This window comes from Ctenopharyngodon idella, chromosome 4 (genome assembly GCF_019924925.1).
Source record: "Ctenopharyngodon idella isolate HZGC_01 chromosome 4, HZGC01, whole genome shotgun sequence".
In the NCBI taxonomy this organism is placed as follows: domain Eukaryota; kingdom Metazoa; phylum Chordata; class Actinopteri; order Cypriniformes; family Xenocyprididae; genus Ctenopharyngodon; species Ctenopharyngodon idella.
In genome coordinates, this window is record NC_067223.1 from 16744432 (window position 1) to 16755684 (window position 11253).

General features: G+C 35.4%; 1 long non-coding RNA gene across 1 annotated transcript; it reads right to left on the reverse strand.

Annotated features, from left to right (window-relative positions):
- Window positions 1–1008: 1008 nt before the first annotated feature.
- On the reverse strand, window positions 1009–7751 carry LOC127510517 (uncharacterized). Its single transcript, XR_007929662.1, has 3 exons — window positions 6120–7751; window positions 5994–6047; window positions 1009–5346 (listed from the first exon to the last, which is right to left on the reverse strand). It is a non-coding gene; the product is annotated as an uncharacterized LOC127510517 (long non-coding RNA).
- Between the last annotated feature and the right edge of the window lie 3502 nt (window positions 7752–11253).

Below are 11253 nucleotides of genomic sequence, written 5' to 3' on the forward strand. Positions count from 1 at the left end.
GGTGTGGTCATGTATCTCAGTCTGCCACTCAGATGGTCTTTTCTAGTGGTCACACTCAGGTGTCACACAGAAAAGCAATCTGGTTCTGTGAAGATACCTCACGTAATCTCCTGACAGCATCTACTCATACCGTACCTATATATGATAGATAGAGGTAGACATGAAGAAGACAAAGACAAAACAACAAGAACAAAACAAGACAACAACTTTGTCATTTTTCATACGGTTAACAATACATCAGCACCAGGATTAGTAGGATGAACATCCTCGATATTAACAGAACAGCTTTTACCTGTGAATGGAAACCTTGAAACACTTTTGTCAGAGACAACATATTTTTACTCATCACCCAGTCCAGTCCTCCTTGGGTAAACTCAACATTAATATTTATATACAATAAATCCTGGTCAAATGTCAAAGATAGATGAAAATATGAGGCCTTATTTTGAAACATTTAAGGGAATACTGCAGATCTTGCATTATCTCACGTGTGCAGAGATGGAAACAGACATACAAAGGTACATCACATGATCAATTCTGATGGAAAATACACCCACTCGATCTTACAGCACAGCCATGCATTACACACATTACCCTAAATGTGAAAGTTGTGCTTCTGATGATGAACAGTCCCTTACTTTGCGCAACTGTTGATTGTTCATGCCTTCACAAGGATTTGAAGATTCAGCTCTTTGTTCTGCAGATACACAATAATGTATATATGCTGCTAGTCATTGTTTCTCTGTCTGATCGAATATCTGAATCACTTACTTCTCTTCTTTACTTTGATCAGTATCACAGCTGCGCAGACGATTACGGGCAGCATCAACCCCAGAATGACGAGCCACAGGACGTGCTTCGGACCCACGGACCTGAAAGGAGTTTGGATATATCAAGTGAGGTCAGCTAATGTCTTGTGAGTATTTTAAATAAATGTGTACAAATGTGTAGCTTACTTTTCTTGACTGGATGCTATACAGTAACTGTACAGACCTGTATATTGAACAGACTTGTCTTGACTGGATGCTGTGGTGTGACCTGTATATTGAACAGTGACTCGTCCTGTATATGGGGCCTTCCTCACGATAATCTGAACCGGCATCTGTGATTCCCCATCAGGGCAGTAGTACCATCCACTGTCCTCTCTCTTCAGTTCGCTCAAGGTCACATTCAGAGCGTCATCATCACCACTGATATGCACCGTAGTTTTATTTGAGGTTCCATTCCTCCCAACACAAGAGCCTCCGATCTGACACCACTGTGACGCCCCGTGACAGATGACGTCAGTGTACCCACCCTCATAGTCTGACACGCTTTGACTGGAGACATGGAGTCTGGGTTTACCTAAACATTTCACACAAAACGTCAAAGACGAATGCGTTTTTTTTTCTTGCTAATTCTTGTCTAAATTTGTACATTCTGGAATATGAGAAGAAGAAAACCATGGAAGCTTGTTTGCTCCACAGAATAAAAAAATTAAATTATCTCACAATTCTGACTTTTTATCTTGCAACTGTGAGTTTATATCTTGCAATTCTGACTTTTTTTCTCAGAATTCTGAGATATAAACATGCTATTACAAGTTATAAAGTCCAAACTGCAAGATATAAACTGGACTATCCAAAACTGGACACTGCAAGAAAAAAGTCAGAATTGCGAGATATAAAGTCACAATTGTAAGAAAGTCAGAATTGCGAGAAATAGACTCGAAACTGGTGAGAAAAAGTCTCAATTGCAAGATTTAAATGCAACACTGCGAGAAAAATGTCAGAATTGTGAGATATAAATTTGTAATTGCGAGATTACGAATTTATTACAAGATTACAAGTTTTTATGTTGCAATTATGAGAAGTCAGAATTGCAAGATATAAATTCATAATTGCAAGATTACAAATTTATTACAACAAGATTACAAGTTTATTTAAGTCGGAATTGCAAGATATAAACTCAGAACTGCAAGAAAAAAAGAATTGCGAAATAAAAAGTTACAATTACTTTTTTTTTTTATTATTATTCTGTGGCCGGAAAATAGCTTCCATCAGAAACAGCTGGATTGGTTTAGAATGCTACACAAAATAAATGATACCTTTTAAAACCTCCAAGTAAAATTTTGCAGCAGGATCAGATCCAGATACTCTGATCCCACACCAGTATGTGCCAGTGTCACTCACTTCAGCGTTACTCAGCGCTGCCGTAAAAACCTTTTCTGTTTGGTTATCCACAACAGACATTCTGCCGTGTGTTACAGGACTACTGAAGTACCAAGAACCTCCAGAACTCACATATTTTGAGTTATTGACATATTTCTGATCATATAAACAAGGGATTATGATAGTTTGATTTTTTTGAACAGATATTTTTCTGACTGTATGAATGTCTTGAGTTCCTGCGGAAAGAAAAAAAAATAGTAATAATGAAATGAATATTTCCACTAAAGATTTTATTAAAGCTGAAGGGTACCATTAAATGTCAGCAAAAGTTAGGCTTACAAAGCCTTGTTACAGTATGCAGGAGCTCATCTCAGGATGCATATTTCCATCCATGTTATACTACAGCATGTAATGTTACTCGATAATACAGACTGTAGACGCCATCTGTGCCAGTGAATCGTTCTTGGCAAAGTTAATGGTGAGGAATATGAAAAATATTTTTGTTTCACAACAGCTAAATTATAGGATAATTGTGCTCAATAGCTTGTTATTACACACACTATATCAGCTTCAACACATTCCCAAAATCACAGACAGACAGCGTAATTGAGTTTTTGTCATACCTGAAGAGTGTGTGATGAGGAACATGACTAGTACAGTCACCATCATCTTGCTGGCAGAGTGAGAATGAGAATGAGGGCAGGACTGTGTTTATTTCACCCTAGAGAGGGCACAGCACTTGTGAGCGCTAATGCACTGCAGTCTGTACTCTGTATGCAAACATATCATGCACTTGACATCGTTTTAACACATTCTCCTCACAAAGCACATAATAATAGTTTATATTTTATCACTGATTGCTAAGTTAAATGGAGAAAAAATATAATGTAAGACAAAATGCTTGTATTTAACATAATTTGCATGAGCTGTTTCTGTATCTCCTTCCTTTACCACAGTAACCTCTGCTAGTGTTTATAACAGCTGCATCTATGAGAGTATCCTGCTGCAGATCTGATCAAAGCTGAGATAATTGTGTTTTTTAATTATATAGATCTGTTGCAGATAAAATGTTGAAACACTTTAACGTTGAAACACTTAGCTACAACACTCTGACCTGCAAACTCACAAGTAGTGAAAAAGGTGACGTGTTTCCAATTAAATCCTTGTAGGATTTTTTTTTTTTTTTTTTTTAAATAAAAAAAAATGTATAAAAATTTTATAGAAAATAAAACAACATTTATTGACACTAGGGCTGGGCATTGACACAGATTTCACTATTCAATTCGATTTCGATTCAATTTAATTTGATATTGATTAATTTGGGGCCTATCAGGTACAGTACATGGCAAATTTCCTCAAAGAAAAAATATCTCTCAACTAATGCAGTAAACTATGGGAACCCCAGTTGGTACATTATAATATTAAAGGTTAAAATTACCTCATTTGTAGGCTACTTATATTTAAATTACACATAAGGTAGTTTTTATAATAACAATACATTTTTAATTACATAATTATGTTTCTACTTGTTTTAATATAAATATTTAAATGGTGGCTGTCATAAAACGGATTTATTCAAATATTAAAGAACAGGTTAAGCCTGCTCTCTAAGTTTATTTTTTTCCACTATATGGAGAAAAATCCTGGAATGTTTTCTCTTAAAAAAACTTTTGTTTCTTTTTGACTGAAGAAAGAAAGACATAAACATCATGGATGACATGGGGGAGAGTAAATTATCAGGAAACAGAAAGTGTGAAACTAATTAATAACCATGGAAACTAATAAGCAAAGTGAACAATGAACACAGGCAAACCAGAACAGGAAACAGTAAAAACTAAAACAAAACCTACGTTACAGGCGTTTAAAGTCATGAAAGGGAAGTTGCGCTTGTCTTTTCTTCTCTATTGTGACATATATTCAGGTGAAACGGCTTCTGGAACAAGAACAAATGTAGGGCGGGGCTTGGTTTTGTCTGTGGGGAATTGATTGGATGGTTGTGGTTTGCTATTGGTGGATCTCATTTGAATGACAGGTTGCCCCGCCCTCATCATCAGAGAAGAGAAGTCACTGCAAGAGGGAGGGAAAGTTATTCTGATTCAAGATCACGAGGAACATGAATTTAACACAATAATGATGATGTGCATTGATAAATCATTTAGAATAAACACTGCAATATTCCAAAATTGATTTAATGGTGACTTTAATGGACTAATCTTGATACATCAGAATATGTGAGGAACCAGTCAAATTCAAATACAGGTTTCACACAGAATTGCTCATAATTCTTACATTTTCTTCTTTCATAACTAACTCAAAATCTTCTCCCATAAGACATGACCAAGAAACTGTGATACACCATTGTGCATGAATGCAACTACAGCACTTAACCTCAGGTGACTCGAGCCTGTAATTCAGCTGCTTTAAATTGCTTCTGATGAGTACTTTACTTCCAGCTAAATGTCAAGTACATCATTGTTGTATTTTATACACAGTGTTGTCTTGGTTTTGTATAAAAGGTCCAGCCTCTGTCTATTGGTCACACTGTGGTGGCATTTTCTCGACATCTAACAATCACTTCCTGTTTTGGCAATGCCACCTTAGTACACTTAACCCACATATGGTCTGTTTGTCAAGATCTAAATTTGGCATACATCACACAGCCACCAGAACAGGTGAAAAAAAAAAAAAAAAAACTCAAGAAACACTTTAAACAATTTTAAACAACACATTCACATGATATACAGCTGAGCTGTTGTTAGTTCATGTAAGCTCAAGTCCGTTAAATATGAACAGATACCATTTTTGATTGTAATAATGTATTAAATGTTGAAATTAACATTAACTAAGATTAATAAATGCTGTAGAAGTATTGTTCGTTGTTAGTTCATAAACAAAAATAGTTAACTAATGTTAACAAATAAACCATATTGTAAAGTCTCTTTATTCCATCAGTATTTCAGGATTTGTACTGTTAAACAACACCAGCTGACAAACATCTTTCCAAAAACTTCCAGTAGACAAAAACTTTTTTGCTTTGTTCCGAAACAGGGGCTTAATTTGTTATGATGTTCCATTTTCTTCTTGGTTCGGAGATAACTGACTGATTTTGCACAGCATGATCACAGTCACTGCACAACAGCTCAAAATCACAATCACCAACATGATCAGACATAATAATGGACTTCTGTCACTGGAACTGCGAGAGGAAAGAATCAATGAGAAATTCATACAAATGTGGGTTTATGTTTTTCATACATTTGTTACTTCTGGTTAATTTGCTAACATTGATAACAATTACACTTTATGATTGTACAATACTGTATTTTATTAGTTTTGATGATAATAGATAACTACACAGCAGATTATAATATTTATATTTGTAACATTTTATATTTCTCTGATTCTCTTTAAAATCACTTTTTTTCTGAATCAGGGTTTTATAGTTATCTAAAACTTTTGTTTTTACTAAACAGACTTAAAAATAAAGAAATGACAAAAACAACACAATTACTAAAAGATTAAAATTTTACTAATTCAAAATATTAATAAAAACTAAAATAATAGTATCTCAATCATACTAAAATAAGATGACATAAAAGCTTAAAAGCTATATACTGAAGGTTATATAGAATTGTATTGACGTAGCCTGAAACTCTAGAGTGATTCGCAGAAAATTTGGTCCTTATTTTGTGATTTTGAAAAAACACTAACCAAAGTTTATTCAACATCTTGAGCGTTTTCAGATGTTGGTTGATGGCTGGAAACCACTTTAATAGTCAGTCTAATCTTAGTAATTATTAAAAACACATTCCTGACTCAAAACGCAAACAAACACAATCTTACTGTGGAGTCTGAGCAGATGTGAAGGTTCCTGTGGATTTCACAGAGCCGGTCGACCTGAGGGATTATTCAGAGTTGAGACGAGGTGAACAGTAAGGAAGCGTTCAGTGTAAATGTGAAGTTACTCACACGGGCTGGTTCGAGGTCGTCTCGAGTGTAGTGGTGGTTTCTATTCTCGCAGATACAGTGATGTGAACAGGCATTTGTAGTTCCATCACTGAGCACCAGTACCATCCTGTGTTCTCCATCTTCAATCCACTCATGCTCACAATCACTAACCCATGATCATGCCTGATCTCCACAGACGCCCCGTCCAAAGTCCCACATGCTTCTTCCACACACTTTCCTCCAAGCTTACACCATTTTATGCCAGTTTTTCTTGGCAAATGATAATGGCAGGAGACGGTAAGACTACCGGCTTCAAAACCAGTCAACATCTGATCTCCAACGTACAGACCAGAGATAGCTAAAATGACAAAGAAAGAGCAAGCAGATATGACTATTTCCATTGATGTTGGAAAAGTCATTTAAAATTATTAAAAAAGGTCTGGTCAATTTCACCTGCTGTGACCTTTAAGTTGAAGCTATTTCTAACAGGAGATCTAGGTACATCAATCGCACACCAGTACGTGCCGCTCTGTCTCTGCTGAATATTCCTCATGTCAATAGTCAGAACGTTAGCGTTTCTGTTATCTGAAATGGAGACTGTCTTGTGTTTGTTTCTCCCATCTGAGAACTCAACATACCTACTAAAGGCCCAGTGATCTCCAGCACTCAGATATTTAACATTATTTACATAAATATGATTATACCAGCAAGGGATGATGATAGATTTTCCTTCTTGGACAGACACTTCACTGACGGTACGAACATCTTGTGCACCTAAAGTGATGAGATGAAGACAGTTCATTCAAGCAAAAGCTGCCTAAATCTTAAAATTAGCAGACAAAGTTGCATCTTAGTCATTCAGGTTCAAACACTAACTAAAACTGTCCGTTAGATGCAAGAAAAATGACTTACCTGAGATGATGAAGATCATGCAGATCAAAACAAACAGGATCATTGCTGTTGATGTGCGAGTATAATGAGATCACCGGCAGAAATGATTTTTACCACGTGCGTTTCCTTCATCACACAAATGAAAGTTACACCTCCGCTGTCTGGTTAACATTACATTTACATTCATATCTGAAAAAATGTATCAGTAAATGTTGAGATTAACATTAAATGCTGTAGAAGTGTTGTTCATTGTTAGTTTATGTTGACAAATGTAGTAAACAAATGTTAACAAATGAAACCTTATTGTAAAGCGTTACTTTAGAACCTTTTATTCACATTTACATTCATATTTAATTTTTTTTTTTAATGTATTGAACCAGTTTTAACTGGTACACAAATCATATTGAATAATTCTTTTACAAATTTGACTGATCTGGTTCATTAATTTTGGTCTGGTTATCACACATTTCAACTGTATGACTTCACAAACATGAGTATAAACTGAGCAGAAAATTCTCATTTTTTGTTAGATGGGAAAATTAAGAGGTTTGAAATGAGGGTCATTTTAACAATAACACTTGCTAAAGGCTGAACATGAGTTTTGGTGTGACGTAAACTAGGTTAGGTTAGGTGGGAAATCACAAGTTTGTTGTCGGCGTGAAAATGTTCTGCTTGACTTGCTGTTTATGTTCACCACAGTTTGCCACTTAATGCTTGAGGTCACTGAAAGCTTCCTTGCACAATGTGTTTTAAACAAATGTATTGTTCCTGCTTATGTTTCACATTTAAGCTTGTTATAATGGAACATTTAAGCATTGTGATGCTGTTCACTCCTCAATAAACCATTAAAAAATAATCATACACTGTCAGTATTTTTATTATATTAAGTTACAACTTAGAGAAATTTGAGTTTAAATTATACACAATATTAAGTTTATTATTATGTCAACAGAACTCATCAAAATAATGTTTGCATGGTTGTTTAAATAAATCAATTAATTAGAGAATTTTTAACTTGCAACCATGCAATTTTTTTAAGTTGTGGTGCCCTGAATTTCTTTTTAGAGTCCACACCAAAAAATACACGATTGGGATTTTCTCTGGTCTTTTATTTTCATATTGCAGTTCAATGCAGTAGCTGAGGGCGGATGATGAAAGATCTCGGATGTTCGTGCAAAGGATGCACATTCAGTCCTGAGTAAAGCTGACAAATGACTGCAGACTTACATGAGATCTTTCACACGTGTGTCCTGAAGAGCTCAGCCTTGTGTTTAGAGCACTGTGAGCGAGTGTTTTCTTAATGATGTATAGCGTGATAAATGGCTTTGAGCAGTGGACATCTTAAGATGTCAGTCACCACAGTAGCCCCAGGAAACTGGCTTTCACTTCCTGTTTTGGTCAAAGTGGTTTAAAGTAACCCACTTAAATATGTTGTATCACGAATCACACTTAGTATTGCTATAGAAGAAAATGGCAGGACTATAGGCCTAAGCTAAAAAAAAAAATCTTGGAAACCAAAACAGCAACAGAACAACCGTAGAATTTTAAATGGTTTATTTTAAATAGTCCAAAAAATTTAATTCTGTCATTTACTCTACCTCATGTTGTTCCAACCCTGTATGACTTTCTGTCTTCTGTGAAACATAAAAGAAGATATTTTGAAAAACCTTGTGTTTGTTACTTACATTTGTATGTATTCTTTATTAAAACAGTTGGATTTATAATTCCAAGCTCCCTGTTACAGAAACCTTAAACTGCACATAGAGAGAGAGAGTAATCAGATAGATTCATCTGATCTCATTACAATCTTTCTGCTGCTGTAGAATTATGGTTTTGTTTAAAAAAGAGCATTTACTAAAAAACTGAATGTGTCAGATTTGTGTGTGTGTATATCATGGGCGTTTCCTCCGAGGAGGCAAGGGAGTCAGTGCCTCCTCAAAAAAAAAATAGGTTGAGAAAATAATCCATATTACATATAAAACAACACAAATATTACAAATTATGACATTGAAAAGAGCGCAAGTCACACGTATTTCTAAAGGAACACTGCCCAACAGTGAAGTTACAGCAGGAGTCATGCCTCCCTTTCCACTCATAGAAAACCATATATATATATATGAAAGTACTTACGATGATCCATCTCAAATACACGACTCGTCTGGTAGAAACTGTGCAGTTTGTCATCTGCTCCTCTAGGGGCGCAAGCGGCTTCACGTTCATAACGTTCATAATGGCCATTTTACTTACCTCGAGAATTCCCTCAAATCTTTGTTACGGTGGTGTATATTCACCCTAAAGCAAATGAGGCTAAAGTGAAGGAGACTGTTGAACATATTGTTTCTAAGTTGCAGAATGTTTCCCCTGATGCCCCTAATTTTATCATGGGGGATTTTAACCATTGCTCTTTGAAACATACCCTGCGAAATTTTCAACAGTATGTTACCTGTGCAACACGATTTAATAAGACTTTGGTAAGTCCATTAGTAATCCACCCTTGGGATTGTCTGACCATAACTCTGTGTTTTTAATTCCTGTGTATAAAACAGTTTTAAAAAAGTATAAGGCTGAAAGCAAATCTATTAGGAAATGGTCTGTGGATTCATCTTTAGCATTGCAAGGATGTTTTGATTGTACAAACTGGGAGGTTTTTGAAAACTCATGTTCCGATATTGATAAATTAACAGATGTTGTAAGTAGTTACATAACTTTTTGTGAGGATATGCTTATCCCTCAAAAAACTGCACAATTTTTGCTAATACAAAGCCATGGATAACTAAACCTTTAAAGTACCTTATAATTGAAAGAAATAAGGCATTTCGTGCAGGTGGCTTGGAAAGGAAGTATGATTTGCAAAAACAAATAAAGTGTGAAATTAGGAGGGCCAAAAATAAGTATAAGGAAAAAGTAGAGGAGGATCTTAGAAGAAACAGACTTGGCTCTGCCTGGGAGAGTATGCATACTATAACTGGATCCAAGAGTAAAAGTAATGTCCCCATAAAATTGGTTGGTTATCAATCCGATATACAGTTGGCACAAGAATTAAATACTTTTTATACTAGATTTAATGTGGAGGTTTTTACTAGTGAAATGATTGTGCTTAGGAATGAGACGATGTGTAATATGGAGTGTACATTTTTTAATCAGCAGGATGTTATCAACACTTTTAAAAAGTGTAAGGTGAGAAAAATTTCTGGACCAGATAAGATTGGGGGACGTTTATTAAAGACGTGTGCAGATCATTTAGGTCCCATTTTTTATAATATATTCCAAAAGTCGCTCTATCTTCAAAAAATTCCTAAGTTTGTGGAAAGAAGCTATAGTTGTGCCTGTAGGGAAGACAAGTTATCCTAAGATTTTAAATGATTTTAGACCTGTTGCTCTGACATCATTGGTGATGAAATGTTTTGAAAAATGTGTCAGGGATGAACTTTTACTGAAAACTCAAAGTCTTGTAGATCCGTTGCAGTTTGCGTACCAGGCCAGAGGGGGAGTTGAGGATGCCTCATCTACCCTGTTAAATATGATTATGAAACATCTGGAGGGAAGTAAAACCCATGTTAGACTGCTTTTTGTAGATTTTTCATCAGCTTTTAATACTATTCAGCCCCATGTTTTAGTAAAGAAATTAATTTCAGTTTAAATTAGAATTTAAGATAGTGGGGTGGTTATTAGATTGTTTAAGTGATAGAAAGCAGAGAGTGAGAGTAAACAGCACCTTATCAGACACCCTTATTACGTCCACAGGTTCTCCTCAAGGATGTGTCCTTTCACCCTTACTCTATATTCTATATACGAATGGTTGTGTGAGTAGACACAAAGACAGGTTCATTTTAAAATTCACTGATGATACTGTTATTGTTAGTTTGCTGACTAAGGATGAGAATTGTCATGGTCCAGCGGTGAATGATTTTATAACATGGTGTGACAGTGCCTTTTTGCAAGTAAATATAAAAAAGACAAAAGATATGGTAATTGATTTTATGGGCCAGCAGTTACAAGTACCTTGGGCTGATCGTTGATAATAAGTTGCGTTTTGATACTCATGTTAAAGCTGTGCAGATATTCTTTTATTCCCACTGCTATAAGATTTTTAAATTTGTAGGATGTCAGAATGTTGTGTTTGCTGGTTGTGTTTTGTTTGTGTTTTGGTGTAATATGTTTACAAATATTATGCTGCACAAAAAATTGCCCCCTGGGCTTATAATAAACTTGAACCTTGAACCTTAACATCTTTGGATCCTTGACAACAACACCTGATGTCAAC